Source organism: Eulemur rufifrons, chromosome 1 (assembly GCF_041146395.1).
Source record: "Eulemur rufifrons isolate Redbay chromosome 1, OSU_ERuf_1, whole genome shotgun sequence".
Lineage (NCBI taxonomy): Eukaryota > Metazoa > Chordata > Mammalia > Primates > Lemuridae > Eulemur > Eulemur rufifrons.
Window position 1 is genome coordinate 25,472,741 of NC_090983.1, and position 12,214 is coordinate 25,484,954.

The 12,214-nt window shown below is 39.4% G+C and overlaps 1 pseudogene; it reads left to right on the forward strand.

The window, feature by feature from the left end:
• The first annotated feature begins 6,535 nt into the window (after nt 1–6,535).
• On the forward strand, nt 6,536–11,389 carry LOC138387254 (small ribosomal subunit protein uS2-like; annotated as a pseudogene).
• Nucleotides 11,390–12,214: the final 825 nt, after the last annotated feature.

The following is a 12,214-nucleotide window of genomic DNA, read 5'->3' on the forward strand; positions in this document are numbered from 1 at the left end:
ATCACCTCAATGTTATTTTGTCTCAATTATTTTCATAATGGAAATTGGTCATCTAATTGGAAAAAACAGAGCTACATTTTAAAGGGAAGATTACATTCTAAGGTAGTTAAATGGCTCTTCATTTCTGAAGCCCCAGGAATTTTTCCTAAAGGAACAAAGCAACAGAGTCAGAAGCTTCAGCCATCAGGTGTGGACAAAGAACACATTCATAGTATGGTAGAGACTTTTAGGAGTGTGAGTCATTTGTGAGTCCCCTTCCCGGAATTCTGTGTTGAAGCCCCTAACCTCCAGTGTGATGGTGTTTGGAGGTGGTGCCTTTAGGAGCCAGATATATGGAATGAATTAAAGATTTGATGATTCAACTATTTTCTGGCACTTTCTGTGTCTGAAGAGACACAGGAAAAATGGAGGGCAAGGAACAGTAATCCAGCTGCTTAAAATAATTACCTACAGAATATGGTGAAAACAAATGCCCAGATTTCTGGGTCTCTGAGTCAGGATAGGGGTGGGCAATTTCTTCATATGTGTTTTAGTTGGGAAGGGCTGCTTTGTTTCATAAGAAATACTTTTCTTTGAAGTTTTTCTTCAATGGACCTAGTAGCAATTTTGGCAATAATTTCTCTATCAGACTTGGATATTTTTTATGTTCTGTGTTTTATTCTGTGTCTACATGTTCACAGGTCATTTACCCTAAGTTGGGACTAGCCACATCAAGGCTGAAAGCCTGATTCCATTTCAAATCTAGAGTCCGACAAATAAAGTTGACATAGGAGATTTACTAGTAATATGTAGCTGAAAATTAGAGAATGGACCACTGCAAATAAGACTACAGTCCAGGATAAAATTGCTGCTTTTCCCTGACTTTACTTTGCCTTAATACTTTCCCCCAGATGACCACAGATCTATGAGCAAACCCTAGAAATAGAAATGCTGGGTCAAAGCTTAAGAACATTTTTTTAGAATCTCTATTATGTACACCAATTCCCAGAAAATTTACATAATAATTTTAAAACTATTAATTTGAGAGGCAAAAATGGCATCTCATTATTTTAATTTGCATTTCTTTGAATATTAGTGAGGGAACTTTTTTTGATGTGTTTATTAACCACTTTTACTGCTTGCTTTTTAAATGACCAGTTCATGTCTTTATTCAAAAGGCCCATTTTAAAAATAGTCACAGCATACTATAATTAAAGGACACGGTTTCTTGGAACAGATCATTTCCCTGCATATTGTAAAGAAAGGTACTACACAAAGGTATTAACATTGTCAGGTGGTGAATGTAACTTGGAGAATAACAAGTACAAATAAAATTCTTCTTTCTACTTTTTTAAAGCACAAGGCTTTTATTTCCATTCCAAGAAGGGAGTGGTGGAAGGTAGATGAGTGTTTTCCAAATGTTTGTGCTGTTTTTGCTTATGCTTTTTTAGTCCAATTCTAAGCACTGAGAATTAGTTTGTTATACATACATAACAATAATCTCTCCTTTTGGAGTTATCAGCTAAATGTTTCATTGTTTTATGGGACTATATAACTTTGTAGTTTAACAGTTCATCTATCTAATAGAAAATTCTAGAAGAAAAAAGTGTGTGTTTAAAAAAACTAGCATTCAGCAGCAGCACTAAATCAACAGTCTTTTTTACACTAAATTGTTATTAAGGGAACCATCCCTTGAGGGAGAGGTAATACAATGGTAATGTGTTTTGGGTTTACCCATCCTGCATACCCAGATCAGACTTAAAAAGAGTTGTCATTGTATTTCTCCCCAAATCTCCAGAACCTCTAGTTAACACTTCTCAAACTTTCTCCATCCTACATCATGCCCTACTCTTACTGGTTTTCCTGACACAGACACTTAAGTCTCCTCAAGTCCACTGGCCTAGTCTCTTTTTGACATGAGATGCCCACCCTGTCTCATTCCACCAGTCCAAACCCTTAAGGGCCTGGTCAGTCCCCCTCTTCCCTGAGAAACCTGTTCTAACCTGTCCAGCCTACACTGAACTCCCACTGTGCTTAACTGCTATTGCACTTGTTTTCTGCGTCACACATGCTATTGCCTGGTCATGTGCTCTCTTGTTTGGGTTTTGGGTATTTTTTTACATAGATACCTTCTAATCCAAATTAAATAGTAGCCGAGACACTGATTCCCTACTCCTAGCTTCCACACGAAGGGGTCGTAACTAGAGCCTCACCTTTCCCCACGCCCCCTTCCTCCATTTGCTGCTCCCAGACTGTTATCTTAATCATGGCAAACAGATATTCAGCATGGAGGAGATCTGTCTTGACCAGAGCGTGCAGATCCCCACTGATGCTCACTGTGGCATTGGGATTATACCCGAGTCTCAGCAGGGAAGTGACATTCAGCTGTGTCCACTGAGAAGCGTCAATGCCAGCCCTCACGCTCATGCATTATGTTTTGTGTTCAACTATTGGCGATTGATATGTCCCTCATACATTACTTCAATAAAATACATTTCTAGATTATTTTCTGGGGTCACTCACAGGCCAGAAGAAATTTAGATAAAGACGCTAAAAATAGGCACATTTTTCTTTGCTGCACAATATGGCCAGAATAAAGCAAATTTGAGAGTATAAGAATCAATCGACACATGCTGTGCACACATGATTCCATTCATATGACATTCTGCTTGTAGGACTGAAGCCCTTGTGTTCTTGCTAGGATTAGGTTAGTTTCACGCATAATAATCTCCCTTTTGAATAACTCAAAGTCAACTGATTAGGGCAAGTCACTCAAGAGGAGGGTATTCATTGTACAAGGGCATGGGTCACTGGGAGTCATCTTAGAATTCTACCTGCCACAAATAAGTACTGTAAAAGGCTTCCATTGCTATACTGAACTTTCAGATGTGACAGCGTATTGATTAGTAAGTGCTTTATTCAAAATTTAAGTATAGAATAGTTATTTTGTGTTATAAAAATTCTAAAACTTAATGAAAAATTATATATTATATTACTATTAATTATGACAAGAGATGCTAATTTTCAATAAATGTTTAAAATGGGAAATAATAAACACCTGGAGATGTGTTTTACCCAGCAACCTACTGGAGATACCTGCAAGTTTCGAATAGATTTCTTTTAATTGGATGTTATACATTTAGGGGAGAAAGGGAAAGAGAATTCAGGCACTGAAATCGGCTCTTTGCATATACTTTATTAATTCTCACAATAACCCAGTGAGATAGAGGTTATTAACTGTACTTTACAGATGAAGAGGTAAATAAATTCTGAGGGGCTCGATAAATTTCCCCAAATCACAGTGCTGGTAAGTGGTGGCTCAACAAATAAAGGTTTTAAAACAAATAACATATGTGAAAGGAAAGTGAGATGAATAAATTGTGTAATTTACTGCAAAGAGTGCAGGACTCTGTGTCTGAAGATTTGGGTTTACTAACCAGGAGAACTGGGATTAGTCCCTCAATTTTTTTAACTTTAATTTTCTTTAGTTGTGCAGGGGTTCAAGAGGAAAAAGAAGGTTATTTTTCTCACCAATGTGCAGAATGAATAAAGTCATATACATAATGGCTTAGCAGACTAGAATGTCACCTTTATTACTGATAAAGCCAATACTGGAGAGGGTGGCTCAGGTCTACCCAATAGTCCCTACCTGTTAAGTGCACGTTTCCAGGCAAGTCCACACAAGAAGAAGCTAGTGCCACACAAAAGACACACTCGATAGCACCTGGGTGAAGAGAGCAGAAAAAGACCTACATTTGTGGACTTTTATTAGATGAGTTCCAACCCCTTGAGAAACATGGCCAGTGGCTGCACCTAACAACCAGGTAACTCACTCTATTTTCCAAGGAGAATAGTTAAGATCAGGGCAAGAGGCCAGGGGAATTTAGAAGTCTTCATCCAAGTAGAAAGGAGAATGATAATTTAGGTAGCAAAACAAAACAATGTATAATATATATAGAATGCACTGATCTTATTTCCAATAAAATATAAAGTACTTTTTTCCATCAATGATGAGGATAAAATTCCTGACATACATAACTCATAGACAGGGTTTTTATAACACCCAAGACAAGAGGAAAAAAAGGCTTTACTAAATTATAAATATTCTTATTAATGTCTTCCACTGTCATAATTCACACACAAGCATCTTGTAAATTTAAAGTGGACATCCTTTCACTCTGGGCTGCTTCCTCTGCTATGTAGCTTTCCTGAGCAAGTTTCCACTCAATACGACAATTTGTGTAAGCTGTCATATTGAATGGGAACTTGCTAAGAAAAGTTGACATATTAAATGGGAACTAGCTAAGGAAAACAACACTTACTGAGAAGCTACTCAGTGCCAGGGAACTTTGGTACACACTGTTCACTGAATCCTCACGCTGTCCTGTAACAGGTATTAGAGAATTCCTTGGCTCATAGAAGTCATGTACCTTGCCCATGTTCATAGGGCTAGTGTGGATGAAATCAGGATATGCCAATTGCACTGGAAAATTGGTTTGGGATGATTAGGTGCCTTTGAATTTTTCTGACGGTAGAGACTTGTGGATCAGGTCAGGAATGCTCTGCATAGCACACGCTTACTAAGGATCTCTTCATATGGAATTTAAGATCCACATTTTTATTTTTTATTACTGCAGTTGATTACCTGCGGAAGAACACAGGCTGAAATGATTACTAAATATTTCACTTACTCCAGGAAGTCTTCCTCTGTAAATCACTGGAGAAGCAACTATGAAACTCTGACCCTTAATTGTGTCAATGTACATTTACCCTGATTCTTCCTTTGTGCCTTACGATATACAACAGCATTTCAACAAAGTCTCCCATATTCCCATGAACACTCCCAGAAAGTAGCTGATGCCTGAATAAAATTTTTACGTACCTAGCCTGGTGTCAAACATGGCTATTTGTTAGAGACTACGTAATAATGGTGGTATGAACCACAGAGTCACACTTTGCAGAGTCACAGGTGCATGTCTCCCTCTCCACGACTGTCTCAGTCTGTTCAGCCTGCTATAACAACAATACCACAGACTAAAGTGCGTTGGTGGTATAGTGGTGAGCATAGCTGCCTTCCAATACCACAGACTGGTGAATTAAACAACAAAAATTTATTTCTCCATCTGAAGGCTGAGAAATCCAAAATCAAGTTGCTGGCAGATTCGATATCTGGTGAGGGCCCACTTCCTGGTTCATAGACAGCTTTCTCACTGTGTTCTCAAATAGCCACAAAGGGCAGAACGGCTCTCTGGTGTCCCTTTTATCAGGGCACTAATCTCATTCATGAGGACTCCACCATCATGACCCAATTGCCTCCCAAAAGCCCTTCCCACTACTATCATATTGGGGATTAAGATTTCAACCTATGCATTTTGAGGGGACTGCTGAAGGCAATCGCCTATCAATCCTGCCTTAGATACCTGAAAGAGGCATTTTTCATTATTACAGAAGGGGTGGAAGTGGGAGCACATAATAGGGGCAGATGGAAGAGGGACTGAAGAACTGCAGAGACTAGAGCCCATATATAGGAACATGACCAAGGCATGTGCTCCATATTACAAGATCAAGAAATAAAATGATGTGTCATTGGGTGAAAGCTAGATTTTAATAGATGATTCAAGGGAATGTTTTCTTTTTTCATATTCTTATTACTTAATTGCTTGTGTGGGATGGGGAACAAGTCCAAAAATAACAGTTAAAACCTTGTAGGTATTCTTAAAAATTGATTTGCATATTGTAAATGAACTTCTGCTGACCAATTCATGTGGTAACATGAAATATTAGCTTCACAAAAGAACAAGTTTTACAAAAATACTTAATCTTCAATCAAGCAAAGCCTATCTTATGAAAACCACATATGTGCCAGCCCAGATTTTATTTATATGTATAAACACACAGTACAATCTAACAGCAGGTGTTTTAATTTAAAAAAGAACTATTCTAAAACATGGATAATAAAATTCCTTCTCAAGCTTACCTGGTTGGTTTTCTTTGTAATACTTTTTCAAGTGTTGGTTTACGTTTTAAAAGCCTAAGATTTCAAACAAACTGCTTAACGCTATATTATCTTGGCAAAAATGTAATCATTACTGACAGAAAAACTCAGAAACACCATAAGGTTAAAAATTAATGATATGGTAAATTGGCACGCTCTTATAATGTATGAAATGGCAGTGAAGCGTTCATTAATTCCTTTTAGAATTATTGTGCCTAAATATTGCATTAGACTCTTTTAGGGCATGAGGAGCAGGCCATGCCCAGGTTACCAGATGTGCATTTATTACATGTATGTGAGGAAGAAAAGAAACGCTGGAATCTATTTGGACTTTATGAAGAGCTAGAAAAGGTTTCCCCATTCCTGAGAGAATAGTATCCCAGGCAACCCAAAGAGTGCTGGAGACACAGGCATCTGGTCACCCCTCCAAAGCCAGCTCTCTCTTGCTCCCTGCTCCATCTACTGAGGCCACCAGAGTAGTGACACAGCTTCTCTTCCAGTTCCTCCCTTTACTGCTAATACACACAGTACCTGTTTCTACTGCCTTCTCTGGAAATCGAAATGACTGAGAAAGAGAATTTAATCGAATCCACAGGTACCATCCAATATGGAGACTTTCTATGAAACAGAGTCCTCAAGCCAGATCCTCTCATAGGCTGGGGGCTCTGGTACATCTAACCTATGCAGAAAGTTGCTTTAGGAATAAGAAAAGGGTGGATTAATCAGCAACGGCCATGATAATCAACCCACATGACAAAAATCATGGGGGTTTATACAGAAGAAAGTGCTTGTGGACCCTTAATTCTAAAGGGAAAACAGTCATGGCAAGTCCCTAGAGTTCCATGGCCTTGTCGCTAGCTCGCCAGTATGAAGAAATGTTATGGAGAGGGAAAAATGAGTACAGAAAGGTCCCTGCCTTCATAGAGCAGCTAGTTTCAAATTATTAATAATGTGCTTTAGGTGGGATGATATTAATATTTAGGTGTCTTCACCGGAGTTTTGCATTATCTTCTACCTTAGCTTATAGAACCTCCCTCCCTGAGCCACACAGCATGTTTCATGAGAAACACTTGAAATTAGGTACTCAAGTTAAAATTTCTTCTTGATGTTCACAGGAGGGATGCATTACTTTACAAAAGAGACTGCATCAAGTTTACATATTTTTTTCTTTTTTTTGAGACAGGGTCTTGCTCTGTTGCCTGGGCTAGGGTGCAGTGGCATCATCATAGCTCACTGCAACGTCAAACTCCTGGGCTCAAGCAATCCTCCTGCCTCAGCCTCCTGAGTAGTTAGGACTACAGGAGCATGCCACCATGCTACTGTTTCTATCTTTCGTAGAGATGGAATCTCACTCTTGCTCAGGCTGGTCTCAAACTGCTGGCCTCAAGCAATCCTCCCACCTCGGTCTCCCAAAGTGCTAGGATTATAGGCGTGAGCCACCGTGTCCAACTCCCAAGTTTACATCTTAAAAAAAATCAAAGATTTTCTTACCAACATGATTCTCTAAAATTAAAAAAGTAAAAACAAGTCTCAGTTCTATATTCACTTAATAACATTCTTTAAATCAACAAATTTTTCAAGTTGCTAATGAACAATCTCTGAGAATAACATTTGCCTCCATCAACAAACCAAACCTTTATCAGTCTTTATATCATATCTTATGATTATTTTATAACTATTGCCACCACTAAACTGCAAGTTTCTTGAGGCTAGAAGTAGCATCTTCCAACTCTGTAGCACCAGTACCTAGCCAAGACTACATGTTCAATGCATGTTTGTTGATTGAATAACTGAGGGTACTGCCTGGATTTAGTTGCTTTTAAAAATAAATGCCTTTTCAATTCTAAAGCATAATCAATATGCATTTAGGCCATTAGATTTCACAAGTGTGATAAACCAAAGATGACCTTCATAAAAGCAATCAGTGAGGGATAGAAGGCAGACTACAACTAGTGAGGAGAGTTAGTACTAATATAAGGTAATAGGGAATGTGGTGTATGCTTTCTATAATAGAAAGTTCTATAATAGAAAGACCAAGTAAAGCAGAAATTAAAGGCATGGTAAAAATAGGGGCTATTTTTTTGGAGAAAGAGCCAGAAGACAGGAGAGTAAGGGATCAAGAGTAAAAGAGGAAAGAAGAGTTAATCTTGAAGAGGAAAAGGAACTCTTTCTCCTTGGGGATGGGATTAACAGTACTACAGATGAATTAAAAAATAAGTTTATCTAGTTCACACAATGAATTAAAAATAGTATAGACTATGTGAATAGACTATCTGTACTGTAACACTGGGTAATCTGAGGAGGCATAAAATTCCACCTAAAAATTATATTTTGTTGCTGCCCTGAAAATATATAAGAAAGTTCTTCATACATATTTTTCTGGAACAATATTAGGAACTGTTAATTATTAGTCTGTAATTTTTAAAATCAGTAAATATTGTAGTAAATATAATTATCAGAATTAAAACCCGTAAATCTCACCGATAAGATGATTTAAGCATGAACATTTTAAAACCATCAGCTTGTTCATATTGCTAAATAAATTAATATATTCTTGATCAAAAGTAGTTTGCATGATATATAATTTAGGTTTTCTATGGTTAATTAAACTTGGTTGGAAGCAAAACAAAAACAAAAAGTATTTTAGCACCATTCGGCTATGTTAATAATTATTTATTATGTTAATAATTTTCTCAGTGAATTTGCATACCCCTGTGCGCACACACACACAGCAATTAGGGAAAATGTTGCAAAATCAAAAAGGAATTGAGAACCAAAGTGACATGAAGCAAAATAGCCACAGATTGATTTATTCCAGAGGAAACTTCTCTTCATTAGGTGGTCCTTACTGCCAGTATAGAGCAGGAAAGTGTTGCTAAAAAAAAGTATTGTGAATAGCACATACCATGTAAATGAGAAGTGGCAGACAAAACTCCCAGTCTTAAGGTAGACAGACAGAATGTGCCAGATAGCAGCTTCTGGACCTAGATTAAACCCTAAGACAGTGAGCATCCCTCTTCCACCATAACCAAAGAGCTTGCATTTCTGAGATGTCTCAGCCTGCTTCTTCAATGTCACCTACAACTGTATTCACTTCCAACAGACAGAAGAAAAGAGCAATCCTCTGAGATCTGAGTAATACTTCTGATGTCTACCTACAGGCATTTAGGAATGAGCACAGAAAAGATAAAACAGGGTCCTTGAACACTAGTAGTGTGATCAGACAGAACCGACGTTACTGGAAGAATCACTTACAGAACACCAGGATGGGCTCTTCTTTCAGCAGTTTGAGCTAGCCTCTCCTAAGAAGTAATTCTTGAATGATACTATGTTTAAAAGACATGACTTCAGGGAGTGAAACTATCAGAGTCTGTGGGACTAGAGCTGCCAGATGGGTTTCTCCCAGATGAAGTGGCATGTTAGCAGAAGAAATGCCCATCAAATTCTGTGGAAAAATCTAGAGGTACCTACCAAGCTCTGCTGCCAATAAGCTAGTTGCTAAAGGGACTAAATTATACCTAGACATTCTTGAACAACCCTGAAGTTCTGCTGCACTTTCAAGACAAAAGCAGGCAAAGAGAGTAGCAACTCCAGGGTTCTTTGCTCCCAGGAGTGTGCTATTAAGGTGATTATGTATATCCACGTCCACAGTCATAACTACGGGATGGTAGCTCAAGGCATATTGAGCTAATGAATTTTTTTTCTCCCCAGTTACGTTATTGTCTATTCTGATTTGTTACAGAAAAGAGAAAAAATCATTTTTAAAATAGTCATGAATAAAGAAATATTAATGCCTTCTGTTTCAACAGAGAAAACATTATACCAAATAGTCAATAAAACCTTTAGACACAATCTTTATAAAATTTCATCTGATACGGGTTTCGGCTTCTGGCCAGGAACCAGATTTACCCTCCTACCTAAAATAACTAAGAAAACCAGGCAAAATATATAAAACTTCAGTTTTTAAGACAGTGGATATCATCCAGAAAAGGACAATAATCCTTGGGAAATGACAAACAAACAAGGTAAGTCCTGTCTATCCCAAATTATACCTGGAAAGTTTCTAGGCTGAGGTACAGAGAGGAGTAACTGAGGAGGACCCTGTTCTATTCTCTGGGTTGAGGAGACGGAGTTAGGAGTCCAAGGAGAATGAGGCAGCTCAAGTTCATAGGAGAGAATAGCCGAGGGGTGGGAGCTGCACAGAGAGAAAACCCCAGAGATCTGTCAAAGATCCCACTCAGGTATTCAGCAAGGAAGTGATCATATCCATGAGAAAACTACCCAAGGCCAGGGAAGGAGCCATCAGAAATGGCAGTACATTCTCTTTTCACTTGCCTATCTTCTTCTAAATTTAAAACAGTTGGTTCTTTGAACTGGGAAAGAGGGAAATATTTCACAGTAAATATAAAGGGCAAAAAGGACCTTCTCACTTAATTTCATTAAAATCAAAGTCTTGCCTTTCTGCGCTACACAAAGAGGGGCCCATGCAGTGCTGTTCTGGATTCCCGTCGTAACTTAAAGGGAAACTTTCACAATGCCTGGAGCCCTGATGTCCTGCAAATGAAGAAGGGCTTAAATTCCCTACATTCCTTGCAGCAGGAACCCACTTAGGTGGCACCAACCGTGACTTTCAAATGGAACAGTACATCTACAAAGGGAAAAGTGATGGCATCTACATCATAAATCTGAAGAGGACCCGGGAGAAGCTTCTGTTGGCAGCTTGTGCCGTTGTGGCCATTGAAAACCCTGCTGATGTCAGTGACATATCCTGCAGGAATGCTGGCCAGAGAGCCGTGTGGAAGTTGGCTGCTGCCACTGGGGCCACTCCTATTGCTGGCCGCCTCCCTCCCAGAACATCCACTAGCCAGATCCAGGCAGCATTCCAGGAGCTGCACCTTCCAGTGGTTACTGATCCCAGGGCTGACCACCAGCCTCCCACAGAGGCACAGTATGTTAACCTGCCCACCATTGCTCTGTGTGACAGATTCTCCTCCACGTTACGTGGACATCCCATGCAACAAGAGAGCTCACTCAGTGGGTCTGCTGTGGTGGATGCTGGCCTGGGAAGTTCTCCGCATGTGTGGCACCACCTCCCGTGGACACCTGTGGGAGGTCGCACCTGGTCTCTGCTTCTACAGAGATCCTGAAGAGACTGAAATGGAAGACCAGGCTGTTGCTGAGAAAGCTGTGACCAGAGAAGAATTTCAGAGGGAATGGACTGCTGCATGCAGCTCCTGAGTGCACTGCTACTCAGCCTGAGGTCGCAGACTGGTCTGAAGGCCTGCAGGTGCCTCTGTGCCTGTGCAGCAGGTCCTCACTGAAGACTGGAGCGCTCAGCCTGCCACGGACGACTGGTCTGCGGCTCCCACTGCTCAGGCCACTGAATAGGTGGGAACAACCACTGAGGGGTCTTAAGTTCTTCCACAAATTCTTAAACAAGGTGGAAATAAGGTTGATGGAAAATAAACATGAGTTGTTTTTTTTTTTTTCAAAAAAAAAAAAATCAAAGTCTTTAAGGTGGGGCTATTCCTATATACAGCATAGGCATTCATTTTTACAAACAGCCTTGAATCTATTATTTCAATGGTGGATATATGAAGCAAATTTATAAATGTATATAGATATATAGGGCAAATATATAAAGCACTTAAAGTTTATTTGCTTTCAAATAAGAAGCTTTTAGTGCTACTTTCTTTTTTCTTCTTCTTTTTTTTTTTTTTTTAAACAGAGTCTCACTCTGTTGCCTGGGCTAGAGTGCCGTGGTGTCAGCCTCACTCACAGCAACCTCAAACTCCTGGGCTTAAGTGATCCTCCTGCCTCAGCCTCCCAAGTAGCTGGGACTACAGGTGCACGCCACCACACCCAGCTAATTTTTTCTATTTTTAGTAGAGACAGGGTCTCACTTTTGCTCAGGCTGGTCTTGAACTCCTGAGCTCAGGTGATTCTCCTGCCTCAGCCTCCCAGAGTGCTAGGATTACAGGCATGAGCCAGCGCACCCTGCCTTTAGTGCTACTTGCATTTGAAAAAAAAAAAAAAGAATTACATTTCTGAATAGAATATGTTAAACTATTTCTAACATAAACCTCCACTGGAAAACTACAAATTCCGAGATGTAAAAAATTGCTGTCAAGGAATAACTTAGAAGACATTTAAAGCTCAGGTAAAGATGTTTGGGATTGGGCTTCCCTAGTCCCAGTGGTCACTGTAGGGCGGCTTCTGCTCTGAAGAGCAAATGCAGAA